The following is a 12,656-nucleotide window of genomic DNA, read 5'->3' as shown; positions in this document are numbered from 1 at the left end:
CTGTCAGGGGGGTGAGAGGGGGTGACAGTGAGGGGATTGTCAGGGGGGTGAGAGGGGGTGACAGTGAGGGGATTGTCAGGGGGGTGAGAGGGGTGACAGTGAGGGGACTGTCAGGGGGGTGAGAGGGGTGACAGTGAGGGGACTCTGTCAGGGGGGTGAGAGGGGGTGACAGTGAGGGGACTGTCAGGGGGGTGAGAGGGGGTGACAGTGAGGGGATTGTCAGGGGGGTGAGAGGGGGTGACAGTGAGGGGACTCTGTCAGGGGGGTGAGAGGGGTGACAGTGAGGGGACTGTCAGGGGGGTGAGAGGGGTGACAGTGTGGGGACTCTGTCAGGGGGGTGAGAGGGGTGACAGTGAGGGGACTGTGTCAGGGAGGTGAGAGGGGCGACAGTGTGGGGACTCTGTCAGGGGGGTGAGAGGGGTGACAGTGTGGGGACTCTGTCAGGGGGGTGAGAGGGGTGACAGTGAGGGGACTCTGTCAGGGGGGTGAGAGGGGTGACAGTGAGGGGACTCTGTCAGGGGGGTGAGAGGGGTGACAGAGAGGGGACTCTGTCAGGGGAGTGAGAGGGGTGACAGAGAGGGGACTGTGTCAGGGGGGTGAGAGGGGTGACAGTGAGGGGACTGTCAGGGGGGTGAGAGGGGGTGACAGTGAGGGGACTCTGTCAGGGGGGTGAGAGGGGTGACAGTGAGGGGACTCTGTCAGGGGGGTGAGAGGGGGTGACAGTGAGGGGACTCTGTCAGGGGGGTGAGAGGGGTGACAGTGAGGAGACTCTGTCAGGGGGGTGAGAGGGGTGACAGTGAGGGGACTCTGTCAGGGGGGTGAGAGGGGGTGACAGTGAGGGGACTCTGTCAGGGGGGTGAGAGGGGTGACAGTGAGGAGACTCTGTCAGGGGGGTGAGATGGGGTGACAGTGAGGAGACTCTGTCAGGGGGGTGAGATGGGGTGACAGTGAAGGGACTCTGTCAGGGGGGTGAGAGGGGGTGACAGTGAGGGGACTCTGACAGGGGGGTGAGAGGGGTGACAGTGAGGGGACTCTGACAGGGGGGTGAGAGGGGTGACAGTGAGGAGACTCTGTCAGGGGGGTGAGAGGGGTGACAGTGAGGGGACTCTGTCAGGGGGGTGAGAGGGGGTGACAGTGAGAGGACTCTGTCAGGGGGGTGAGAGGGGTGACAGTGAGGAGACTCTGTCAGGGGGGTGAGATGGGGTGACAGTGAAGGGACTCTGTCAGGGGGGTGAGAGGGGTGACAGGTGGGGGACTCTGTCAGGGGGGTGAGAGGGGGTGACAGTGAGGGGACTCTGTCAGGGGGGTGAGAGGGGGTGACAGTGAGGGGACTCTGTCAGGGGGGTGAGAGGGGGTGACAGTGAGGGGACTCTGTCAGGGGGGTGAGAGGGGTGACAGTGTGGGGACTCTGTCAGGGGGGTGAGAGGGGGTGACAGTGAGGGGACTGTCAGGGAGGTGAGAGGGGGTGACAGTGAGGGGACTCTGTCAGGGGGGTGAGAGGGGGTGACAGTGAGGGGACTCTGTCAGGGGGGTGAGATGGGGTGACAGTGAGGGGACTCTGTCAGGGGGGTGAGAGGGGGTGACAGTGAGGGGACTCTGTCAGGGAGGTGAGAGGGGGTGACAGTGAGGGGATTGTCAGGGGGGTGAGAGGGGGTGACAGTGAGGAGACTCTGTCAGGGGGGTGAGAGGGGTGACAGTGAGGAGACTCTGTCAGGGTGGGTGAAAGAGGTGAGCAAAGATTCATATATAAAGAAAGGACAATTTTAAGATTTCTATCTGTATTTCAAGGTAGACAGGACTTATTGATTTTCCTATTGGACAGCCATTACTGTATTGAACTCATGTTTTCTTTGTAAGTAATTAGGGTTCTCTCTCAGTGTGTTTTTGTACTGTCAGCGAATTGCACTTCCTCACTGTGAGTCTCGGGCACAGTAATAGATGCCACTGTCTTCAGCTTTCAGGCTTGTCATCTGTAAGTAGACTGTGCTCCCGGAGTCTGTACTGATGGTGAACCGGCCCTGGACTGAGGGCGCGTAGCTGTTGCCATAAATATGATAATATCCCAGCCATTCCAGACCCTTCCCAGGGGGCTGTCGGATCCAGTGTGTAGCATAGCTGCTATCAGTCAGGGAGTATCCAGACACCTGGCAGGACAACCGTAGGGACTGTCCTGGCTTTCCGATTTCCGATGCCGACTGTGTTAACTGGACACAGTGCAGTTCTACATGAAAAGAACACAGTATATTACAGTCAGTTAAAACATTGTAATTGTCTTTGCAATTAAGGGAAGAAACACAAGATTTGAAAACAATAGTAACTGTTCTTACCCTGTACGAACAGAACCAGAACCGTTAAACACAGGAGAACCTGCATTGTGTTTGAGGCTGAGTGATCAGGATTGAATGACTTCTGTTAGATCAGGAGCAGCTGTATTTATCAGTAAAGAGTGTGTGTGTGTGATTTGCATAAGTCTTCAATATTCAAATAGTAAGATTTCAACACCTTAGTAAATACAGCATATGTTGCACACTGTCCTCCTGTAGGTAAACTTTTATTTTGTATTCACAGTACAATAAAACCCACACCTACATTACAGCACATGGCATTTCCACTGGTTAGAGCAGAGTATCAGTTCAGACTGTATTGCCCCTCTGTCTGCTGTGCTGAAGGTCATCACTGATGTCAGTCAGGTGATGTTCATGGTACTGTACATTATGGCTGTCAAAAGAGGGAGCTGTTGGAACACAATAGATCAGAAAGAATATATTTATCCTTTCTGACCTTTATCACAAAACCAGTGGACCAAACAAGAAGAACTAAGAAACGGGTGTCCTGAGGATATAACATGTTACAACTGATTTGAGTGTATTTTTAAAAGAAACACATTATCATGCTGTGACAAAGAGTCACACAGCACTTGGCTTAGGGAGAAATTCATATACTGTATACATATATTTCAGTATCCTTAACAGCACACAACAATCACATATTTAATGTAATCTAATCTAATATCAAATTGTATGTTTCTCTTATCTAGTGTTCCAGTGTAATTCAGATAAATCAATTGCCTTCCAGAAGACAAGAGGATGACTAGATCTTTTTTACGAGTTTGTGTGTTGTGATATTTTTTATCTATAAATGATAACTTTTTACAGCCTTCATGCTATAGAAACTCATACAATAATGACTAAGATGCAATAAGATAGATTCTAAATAGACTTTGGACTCCCAAACCAATCATGTGAAGGACATTGTTGAAGCAATACAAGAATCAGATTCCTTTTCATAAGCACTTCCAAAAATAATTTTATTGCTTTAGTTTGATTTCATTGTCAACAGGAGCTCAAGGCAGCATGTGAAAACCTTTGTGAAAAATATGACTTTCCAGCTTTTCAGTGCCTCTTAGTACCTCAAGTCCACCAGCCCTCCAGAGCCCATTTCTCCTGGAAGATTGTGCCCTTTAACAACTTTCAACACAGTGGAAAGAATAGACACTACAGGTCTGGTTGAGGGATCCAATTCAAGGTAAAGTGATGTTGAAGTTCACTGTGCTTCAATGCTGCCACCTACTGGACGATAAAGGAATGAGAGATATAGATGTGAATACTTGCTGGCAAAGAACTCAAACCGTAAAACACATTAATCTGTTATATGTGGATTATTGGTTCAATTGTTGCTCACTGAGTGTTACTTACTGTAAAAACAAAAGATTGAACTCTTGGTGGTTCGATTCTACGAAGTGGTTGCACAGATGCTGATCATCACTAATCTTGGACTTCACAAAAGTTTCCTTATTGGGAGGTCAAGGCTTCAGCCAGTAATGCACGAGTAAAGATTTCATGTACCATCATACACTGACAGGAACGGTATCGGTCATACTAGACACTGAAGTGAGAAGCAAAATGTTTTTTTTACAGCGCTGTTTTGCATATGACCCCTGTGGCAGTACGCGGGGGCGTGTTTAGTGTGGAGGTGGAGGACTGGATGAAGGGCGATGCGTTGCCTTAATAGCCACAGCTGTTCTGGCTGCTTGAGGAGGAGCCACAGCTGTGAGGGCTCTTTAAAGACACACTGAACACCTCCCCAGAGGGACGAGCAGGACCACCCCGGAAGGGGACGAACTTCCACTGGCAGTCCCAGAGGGGGATTGGACCAGCGTAAGGCCATCGTTTTCCTTCTTTTTCTCTTTGCCTGTCCTGTCATGTATCTCTACCTGGCGGCAGGCTGACCTTTTTCACATGTTGAGTCTGTTCTGGTTTGTTCTTTGTGTGTCCTGGACTGTGAGTAACTCTTCGTAGTGCACTTCTCACTGTACTGATTGTATTGTATTATTATTATTGTATCATTCGTTACACTGTTGCTTGTTGTCTGTGTTAAGCTGCTGTTGCACTGCAATTTCCCTCACGGGATCAATAAAGTATCTGTCTATCTAGTTTTGGACTTGCGCTCCCAGCTCGACCAGACTGGAACCCATTAAACAATTAAGTCCAGTTTGCTGCTATGTTCTTTTTCCCAGACGGGAGCCCGTTGAATAGGGTAAGCCCAGCCTGGGTGATACACAGCTGCACATTTTTTCTTTTTGCTTTTTGTTCTCATTTTCCCCCCTTTTTGTGTTATTTTCGGTTCTTGCTGACCACACACCGGTGCTTCCATCCCTCGGTTAGGGGCGTTGACTTTTTACCGGTGCTCACCGTGGCCCCTTCCACTCCCACAATCTTACACTACAGACAATGGAAAGTGCTAAATCTGAGAGAAAAAACATTTTATGGAAAACATTTTAAATAACATTTTCATTATTCTATAGAGTTATTAAAGTGATAGATTTCAGAATTTTTATCATGCAAGATTTTGCACAGTAATACAGAGCTGTGTCCTCAGTGCTCTGGCTGGTCAGCTGTAAATACAGGATGTTACTGGATCTGTCTCTGCTGATGATGACCCGGTGAATTAAGTAGATCGGTTTAAGCTGTGCCTCCACCATACCAGATTGCACCAATCCACTCCAGCCCTTTCCCAAGAGCCTGGCGAATCCAGTGCATATCGTTACTGGTCATGGAGCAGGTGATGACTTCATACTAGTAACAGTTCATGTAGGTAGCTGCGTCAGCGTGCATAAGCTGCAAAGGAACAAGAAAAGATTTATTCCATGCTGAAAAGAAAAGTAAAGAGCTAAGAATGTTGTCTCTTTTCTTTTCAGCATGGAATAAACCTTTTCTTGTTCCTTCATATTAGTAACTCCCTAGACAAATGTCAGAGGGTGTCCTTGACACACTTGACAAAAAAAAAACTATCATTGCTTAGGGTGTTTTGGATGAATAATCCAGTCATATTTAACAACCCCAGTGCCATGTGTTCGTTCCTGGCGTCTCAACAAAAATGGTAATAAAAATCTTAGGCAATGCTGCCCCCTGGTGGTGCAGTCAAAGCCCATTGATGTGAGCATTCGCACTGGAACACCGCTAAAACCTTTGCAGATTTCACTTAAGATTTGATCAAAGTACAAAACAAGAATAGATTGCTTTTGTTTTCAGGTATAATACGAGCAGTCTCTTTTTAAGCTCACTGACATCTGAAGCCCTTTTGCTGTGCAGGTGTGGAATAGCCAGTTAATTCCTCATCCACAGGACGCTTTGCATGTGGCCATGACCAAGCAAAAACTGCAAAAACATTTAAGAAATACAGGAGGTAAAACTTTAGTTATATAAATGATGGGATGGGGAACACTCACAGGTCAAATGTCACGATATATACGGTATTTGTGCTTTACTGTCACTGTGCTTTCAATCGTGATATCACCAAGATTCTTTCCCTATCACATCAGTGTGCTTTTCCCATGATATGTAGCTGTGGTGAAAGGTTTATTTGTCCTTTTTCCAGGGAAGCAGTGTAATAGGGAAGTATGTGAAGAAGTGATTTGCACTGGAGTGCTTATGTACAGTAACCATGATGCTTCTCACTTCATGGCACCGATCTCTGAAGGCAACACCTACTCCAGCAACGCAGTTGAACTGTGTGGATGTCCAGCAGGGCGCCCACATGTGCCCTTGTCTGAGTCATCAGTATAGCAGTGTTGGAACATGCTGCCTTGCCATGCTGAGCTTTCAGTTTGTGTCACTGGGGAGGTTCTTGTACAGTTCCTGGATGAACGTCTCTCACTGTGACTCTCTGGCGCAGTAGTAGTCTGTCTTCTGCTTTTAGGCTGTTCATTTGCAGGAAGAAAATGTGTCGGGAAAAGTCTTTGGAGGCTCTGAAACGGCCTTTGTGTCACGATTATAGTCCCCCCTCCTTAAGGGTGCTCCAGCCCTTTCACTTAAGACTTTATTCTGTGCACCTGATTCCTATTCCCAGCCCACCTTAAAAGCCAGGCGCTGACGCTCATCCGGGCTCTGCATCTGGTTTCCGTACCGTGCGAGTCTGGGACCTGGAAGTGCCTGGTCCCGTTAAGATTTTAACCTCTGTTCCCATTCTCATTCTCATTCCCATTCCCGTTCCCTGTCCGCCGGTTCCGACCCGGTTTCTGGTTTTAATTCCTTGTTTTGATGGATCTCCTGGTTTTGGACTTTCCCATGTGTTTTGGATACTCTCTTAGGATTATTCTTTTGGATTGTTTGCCTCGGCCACACCTCCCCCGTGCACCAGCGCACTTTGGACACGCCCCCCCTGTTTTCAGCCCCGTATTCCTGCATGACGTTTTCCCAGTGTTTCCCCACTTTTTCGGATTGTGTCGTCCGCATAGGGTCCGGAAAGAACTGTTCGTTACACTTTGATGGCATCAGCGTGGTACTCTGGACAAGTACTAGCGCCTACACTGGCCAGCCATTCCAAGGCTTTCCCTGGGGCTGTCTGCTGAACCCACACCATCCAGTAGCCGTTGACATCAAACCCAGTGACTTCACATGACCGCTTCAGAGCCTCTCCTGGCCTTGGGACTTCTGAGGCCGTCTGACTGAGCACGATGCTGGAGTCAGCACCTGGGGGTACAGACAATAAGTAGAAATAAAACCACACAGCAGCCCCTTAATTAACATAAGCATTGGCGAAGCCTTGAGGACAATAACGACAGTCGGAGGAAATGCCCTGCAGCTGATACCCACATGTCCAGAGGGAGCAGTGTGCCCACAGATAAAGAGCGAGACTCATGAGGAGGAACATCATCCCTGGCAGCTGGTGATCGTTGTTGCCATACTCGTCCTCAGTGCTGTGGTTTTATCGGGGAAGAGGGTGTGGCGTTTGTTGTGTCATCTGCTCACATGTGACCAGACCTGGTTATTGTACTCATACAGCACATTTTGCAAATGCATCAATTATATAAATCAAGTATCACCCTGCAAACACCACGTGTTTCAGATTCTGTATGTCTGCTTTTATTTCATAATTTAGTATTGTAAAGCTAATAAGATGCATATCACAAATCCAGGGCTGACAAAATATTCTGATTCTGTGCTGGTTAGTGCAAACCCTTCAATATTTTCTTGGGGGGTAATTTGGGGGTGGTGAAATGGTTAAAATATTCTCAAATATCAGTCCCAATAATTCTGTTTGTTCATCATATGCAGTAGTCGGAACATCTAGCTGTCCTTCATGTACTTTCACATTGGTACTTAGAAATGATTAATTCTCTTCTCTAGATATGAGTAGTTCAGGTACTGTAGGTAGCTGTGTCAGCATGCGTAGGCTGCAAAGGAACAAGTAAAGGTTTATTTAATGCTGAAAAGAGAAGAAAAGACACACAACATTTCAACTGTAGAGTCTTCAGATGGCATGAGTGCAACCTGTGCAGACCTGAGCTGTCAAATATAAAGAGCATAATTCAGACTGTTGTCCTAGGCACTCAGCATAAAAGCTTCATAGAGACAATATATAATGTTATAATACCATCCCTCATGAATATTGCACCTTGTATATTGGTGTTCCTATCAATACATAATATCAAAGGTCATAGTGCTAGCTTTTGCATTTGGAAAAAAGTGGTTATAAAAGTTTACGAATGTGATTAAAGTACTGCCTCTCTCAATATCCTGGCTAAAGAATGTCTCGGTCCCTTCCCTGCTCTGTTGACTGAAAGGGGCCTGTAATGGCACAGTTTTTAAAAATCCTCTCATTATTCCATTTGCTGCGACCCTGTGTAACGCCGGCAGCTCTCGTTGGTTGAGACCAGGTGGCGCTGCTAACCAACTCAGAGAAAGCCCGAATTGCGAAAGGATTAAAAAAAAACGCACTGCCTGCAACAGACGGTTCTCTCCTGCGGAACTTGAATTGTTTCTTCAGGGGTTCCCACACCTTCGGCTTTTTTTCATTAATTACCATCCTACTTCTCTGATTCTGCACCCCAGCCTTAGAGGATCTTTTCTCTAGAGCAGGTTCATCCCGATTCAGAGCTGTCTTACTTAAAACAGTGCTAGGTCTTTACTATTGGTCTGTGATGTATCTGGAGTGAACATTCTGCTCAGGCTGCTAAACAATCCAAACCTATTTGTGCCAGACGGGTACCAGGTGAGTGTTTTTTTCTGTTCTCTCCTTACCTGAAGTGTGTTCTCACTCTCGTTCTTGGTGGTGCGGTCATTTGTTTTCATTTTGACAAACTGGCCGTGTCCCAGTTCTTGCACTTCTGTGACGTAGCGCAAGTGTGGACTCAAGTGCGCGCCATTAAAAATAAGGTAATGGGACAACCTCTTATGACATCACAAGCTGGTTACTTGCCTCACAGTCAAAATGTTATATAACATCACATTATTAGTCATATACAATTATTTGCATTAGGAATTGTCTTTTCACATACCCCAGCTTTGCTCTCCATTAGACACACAGACAGGGTGAGAGAAGCTTGGGGTCAGAGCGCAGGGTCAGCCATTGTACAGCACCCCTGGAGCAGCTGGGGTTAAGGGCCTTGCTCATGGGGCCCAACGGAGTAGGATTCCTCTGCCAGCCGGAGGATTTGAAGCGGCAACCTTCCAGACACAGGCACAGATCCTTAGCCACAGAGCCACCGCTCCACCGATATATGTTCATGAGGCCTCTTTTCCAGTGGCCAAGTGCATGTTTGCAGATATTTTTTTACATATTTTTGTTTTTCATTCTCCGCTCGCAGATTGATTAAATTAAATTTAATCTCGTCTATCCCTGCACAAAAGAAGTGACACATCGTGTCCATTCACGTTGATCAGACTCGACTCAAAACATGCAAACTTAAGGAACACTTGGCAATATCGCTGTTTATTCAAAGCTTTGTACTACGAAATACAGTTCATCTCGTCTATCCCAGTACAAAAATGATAGTAAGAGGAAGATAACGCGTTCATTCACAGTAAACGAAATGAGATAAACTTGTCAATATCTTAAAACTTTGTGCTATTCCGTGTACACGGCAAGGTAAACGAATATTCTTCAGTCGTAATGGGAAGATGACATAAGTTTTACTGTACGTCAAAACTTCGTACCTAAAATACATACAGGACAAATCTAAAATAGACTCTGAAATAGCGTAATGAAATGTTTTTTTCACATATAAATATTATGACATTTAAAACTGTAAAAAGTTGATTTTTACTAACACGTGAATCTTTTATTCTCCATGGCAACTTCTCTCCGATTTGATAGGCTACAACATGAAACGTCACCATTCCGCAAAGAATTGGGGTAATTTTCATTCCGCTTGAGCACATATGGGTGCAAACTGCAAGTGAGCATAGTGGGATACAGCCAGTGATTGTGAAACTATAATGATATTTCAACAACAGAGCTTCTTAGAACGCCAGCAGCCCTATCACCCTGCAGCTCCCAGCTGGCAGCCCCACTGAAGCTCAGCAGCTGTGAGCCTGGTCAGTACCTGGATGAGAGACTCCTGGGAAAGCTCAGGTTGCTGCTGGAAGAGGTGTTAGTTGGGCCAGTAGAGGGGGTGCTCACCCTGTGGTCTGTGTGGGTCCTAATGCCCCAGTATAGTTATGGGGAAAAACTGAGGTCATTAAAATTCCCAGGGTGTTTCTTGAAAAGAGTAGGGGTGTAACCCTGGTGTCTTGGCCAAATTTCTCTCTGGTCTTTACCAATCATGGTCCCCTAATAATCCCCCTCTCTGAACTGGCTTCATCACTCTGCTCTCCTCCCCACTGAGAGCTGGTGTGTGGGGAGAGTACTGGAGCATCATCCAGGCGGGGCTGCACACTGGTGGGGGTGGGGGGGATCCCCATTACCTGTAAAGCGCTCTGAGTTGACTGTCCAGAAAAGCACTATATAAGTGTAAGTGATTATTAATTATTATTATTAGGATGGATGGCTATTAATAGTGCACTATCCACCCATCCATATTCTAACTGCTCTATATAGCACAGGGGTCACAGGTGAGCCAGAGCCTATCGTGGCAAGCAATGTGTGCAAGGCAAAATACCACCTGGATGGGACACTAGTCCATCACAGGAAAGACACAGACAAAGACAGACTCACACTCACAACAGTGCCAATTTTTCCAGAAACCTTGATAGTTAACACAGGGAGAACATATTATCTCCACACAAATCAATAATGTACTGAAGTGACTAATGCCCAGATCAGACTACTAACAGGTTTACATCCCACAAAAAACAGCCCTTTCCCTGATCTGTGCTGTTCTTGAGTCAGGACTGTCATTTCTGGTAATGCTTTAGAATAGGACACACTCCTAAGTCATATGTCAGTTGTATACAGTAAAAATTATGTACTAGCTCTTCTAATTCTGTATGTTGGAATACCCCTGTGAAGATTTACACAGACCTCCTTTATCACTAATAAGGCTCATCCGGTAATAAGCATTTACTAGCCCTCAGCAAACTGTTTCAGTTTCAGCCCATGGCTTCCAGGTGTCTTCCCCTCCCTGCTGTTTCACAGTTAACCAAGAGAAAACACACTAGAGTCTGATACGAGCTACTTGACTGAGCAGCAGTAAGATTGCAGGGAGATTTTCTAAACGTTTGCTCCCCTATTTTAACTGAATGTCATCTTCATTGTACAGTTTTATCAGGAGAACATAGGAATATAGAAGATGTTTTTTTTTTCACATCAGTGGTCTAATGGGCATGAAAATAGCTGGGACTTTGGAATAGAAGTGCTAGTTGCACATGAACCAAAAAGCCTGACAATGCAGAGGTGCTGATGCACTTAAAACAATGAGACATTTTAGTGTCATGTTGATGCAATTAGGATTTCTGAAGGCAGATATGTTATGCCATGTGTTAGGTTTTGGGCTTTGTGTGTGTTAGTAAGACATAGAAATGCTACATCCCAGCAGAGGCCTCTTGCATCCCTGTATCTGGACCCCAAATTCTGGGTCCAAGTGCAGAGCAGGCAGGAAAGTGGAGGGATGAGATTGGGGTGTTTGAGGGGTTGCTGGGGGCCGGGGGCAGGGGGACAGCTGTGATTCTCTGTCTCTTTCAGAGGAGCTGTAGCCTCACAAGCTTTCTCCCCTGAACACTCTCAACTGTAAACACTCTTTCACAAGAAGCGCTTCAATGCAGATCAAGCTGCAATGAGTTGTTGGATATTTTTAATGACTGAGAACTTTTAAGGCATCTACACTGTCCTAAACTATTTCTACCGAAAATTCTAAACTATTTCTAATCTCTATACCGTTAGTGGATACAATAATGACCTCAAAATCCTGTTACCAATTTTGATTTTCATATGGACATTTAAGTTTGGTCTCTACATTACCCATGACTTAATACAAATTTGACAAATCAGTGGCATGAGAACCAGAGCTGTCCATAGGTAGTGTATGGAAAACAGGTAGTATTTCTCCAATGCTACCAGTACACTAAATGGACAGTGTGACTGCAGGCACACTGGTCTTAGGAGTGAATGATACAGGGCTGAACACAGCAACTTTTTATTAAACCTAGTTCGATTTTCAAACAAATAGTTGCAGTCGGTTAATCATTATTGTTTCTGCAAAATCTGTCATGTCATTTACCAAACCTCTTTATACCATACGGTGTCGCGGGAAGCCGGAGCCTACCCAGCAAGCAACGAGCACAAAGCAGGGTACAGCCTGGACAGGGCCCCAGGCCATCGCAGGGCAAGTGCAAGCCAGTCATACATGGGGACACCTTGGAGGCCAGGGTAAAGGCAGAGGGGGGAAATTTGGCCCAGACACGGGACAACTTCCTACTCTTCTCGAGAAATGGCCGGGGATCTTTAATGGCCACTGAGAGTCAGGACCTCAGCTTAACATCTCATCTGAAAGATGGCGCCCACTACAGTATAGTGTCCCCGCCGCTATACTGGGGCATTAGGACCCACCCAGACCGCAGGTTGGGTGCCCCCCGCTGGTCCCACTAACATCCACTTCTAGCAGCAACCTGAGCTTTTCTGGAGGCCTCTGCAAAATATATATGTATAGATATATATTTGCAAGCATATAATGTGTTCAATGCAATCTCCTTTTTAGCTTCAAAATGGGTAGCTACTGTGTGTCCATCAGATATGTTGCATTTTTTTAAAAAAAGACTTCAGCTGCAGCTCAAATCTTTGCTCCAGCCAGCATCTGCATTCTGTTAAAAAGGTGTTTATCAAAGAAACATTAACATATGTACCAGCTGTAACGATAACTGTGTGATCTTGCACCATTACTTCAAGATTAAATCATTAAAATGATCAGGCTCAGCAAAAGCCAGAAGACTCTGTACGTC

This window comes from Lepisosteus platostomus, chromosome 6, assembly GCF_059453375.1.
Source record: "Lepisosteus platostomus isolate fLepPlt1 chromosome 6, fLepPlt1.hap1, whole genome shotgun sequence".
Lineage (NCBI taxonomy): Eukaryota > Metazoa > Chordata > Actinopteri > Semionotiformes > Lepisosteidae > Lepisosteus > Lepisosteus platostomus.
This window is presented reverse-complemented; position numbering follows the sequence as displayed.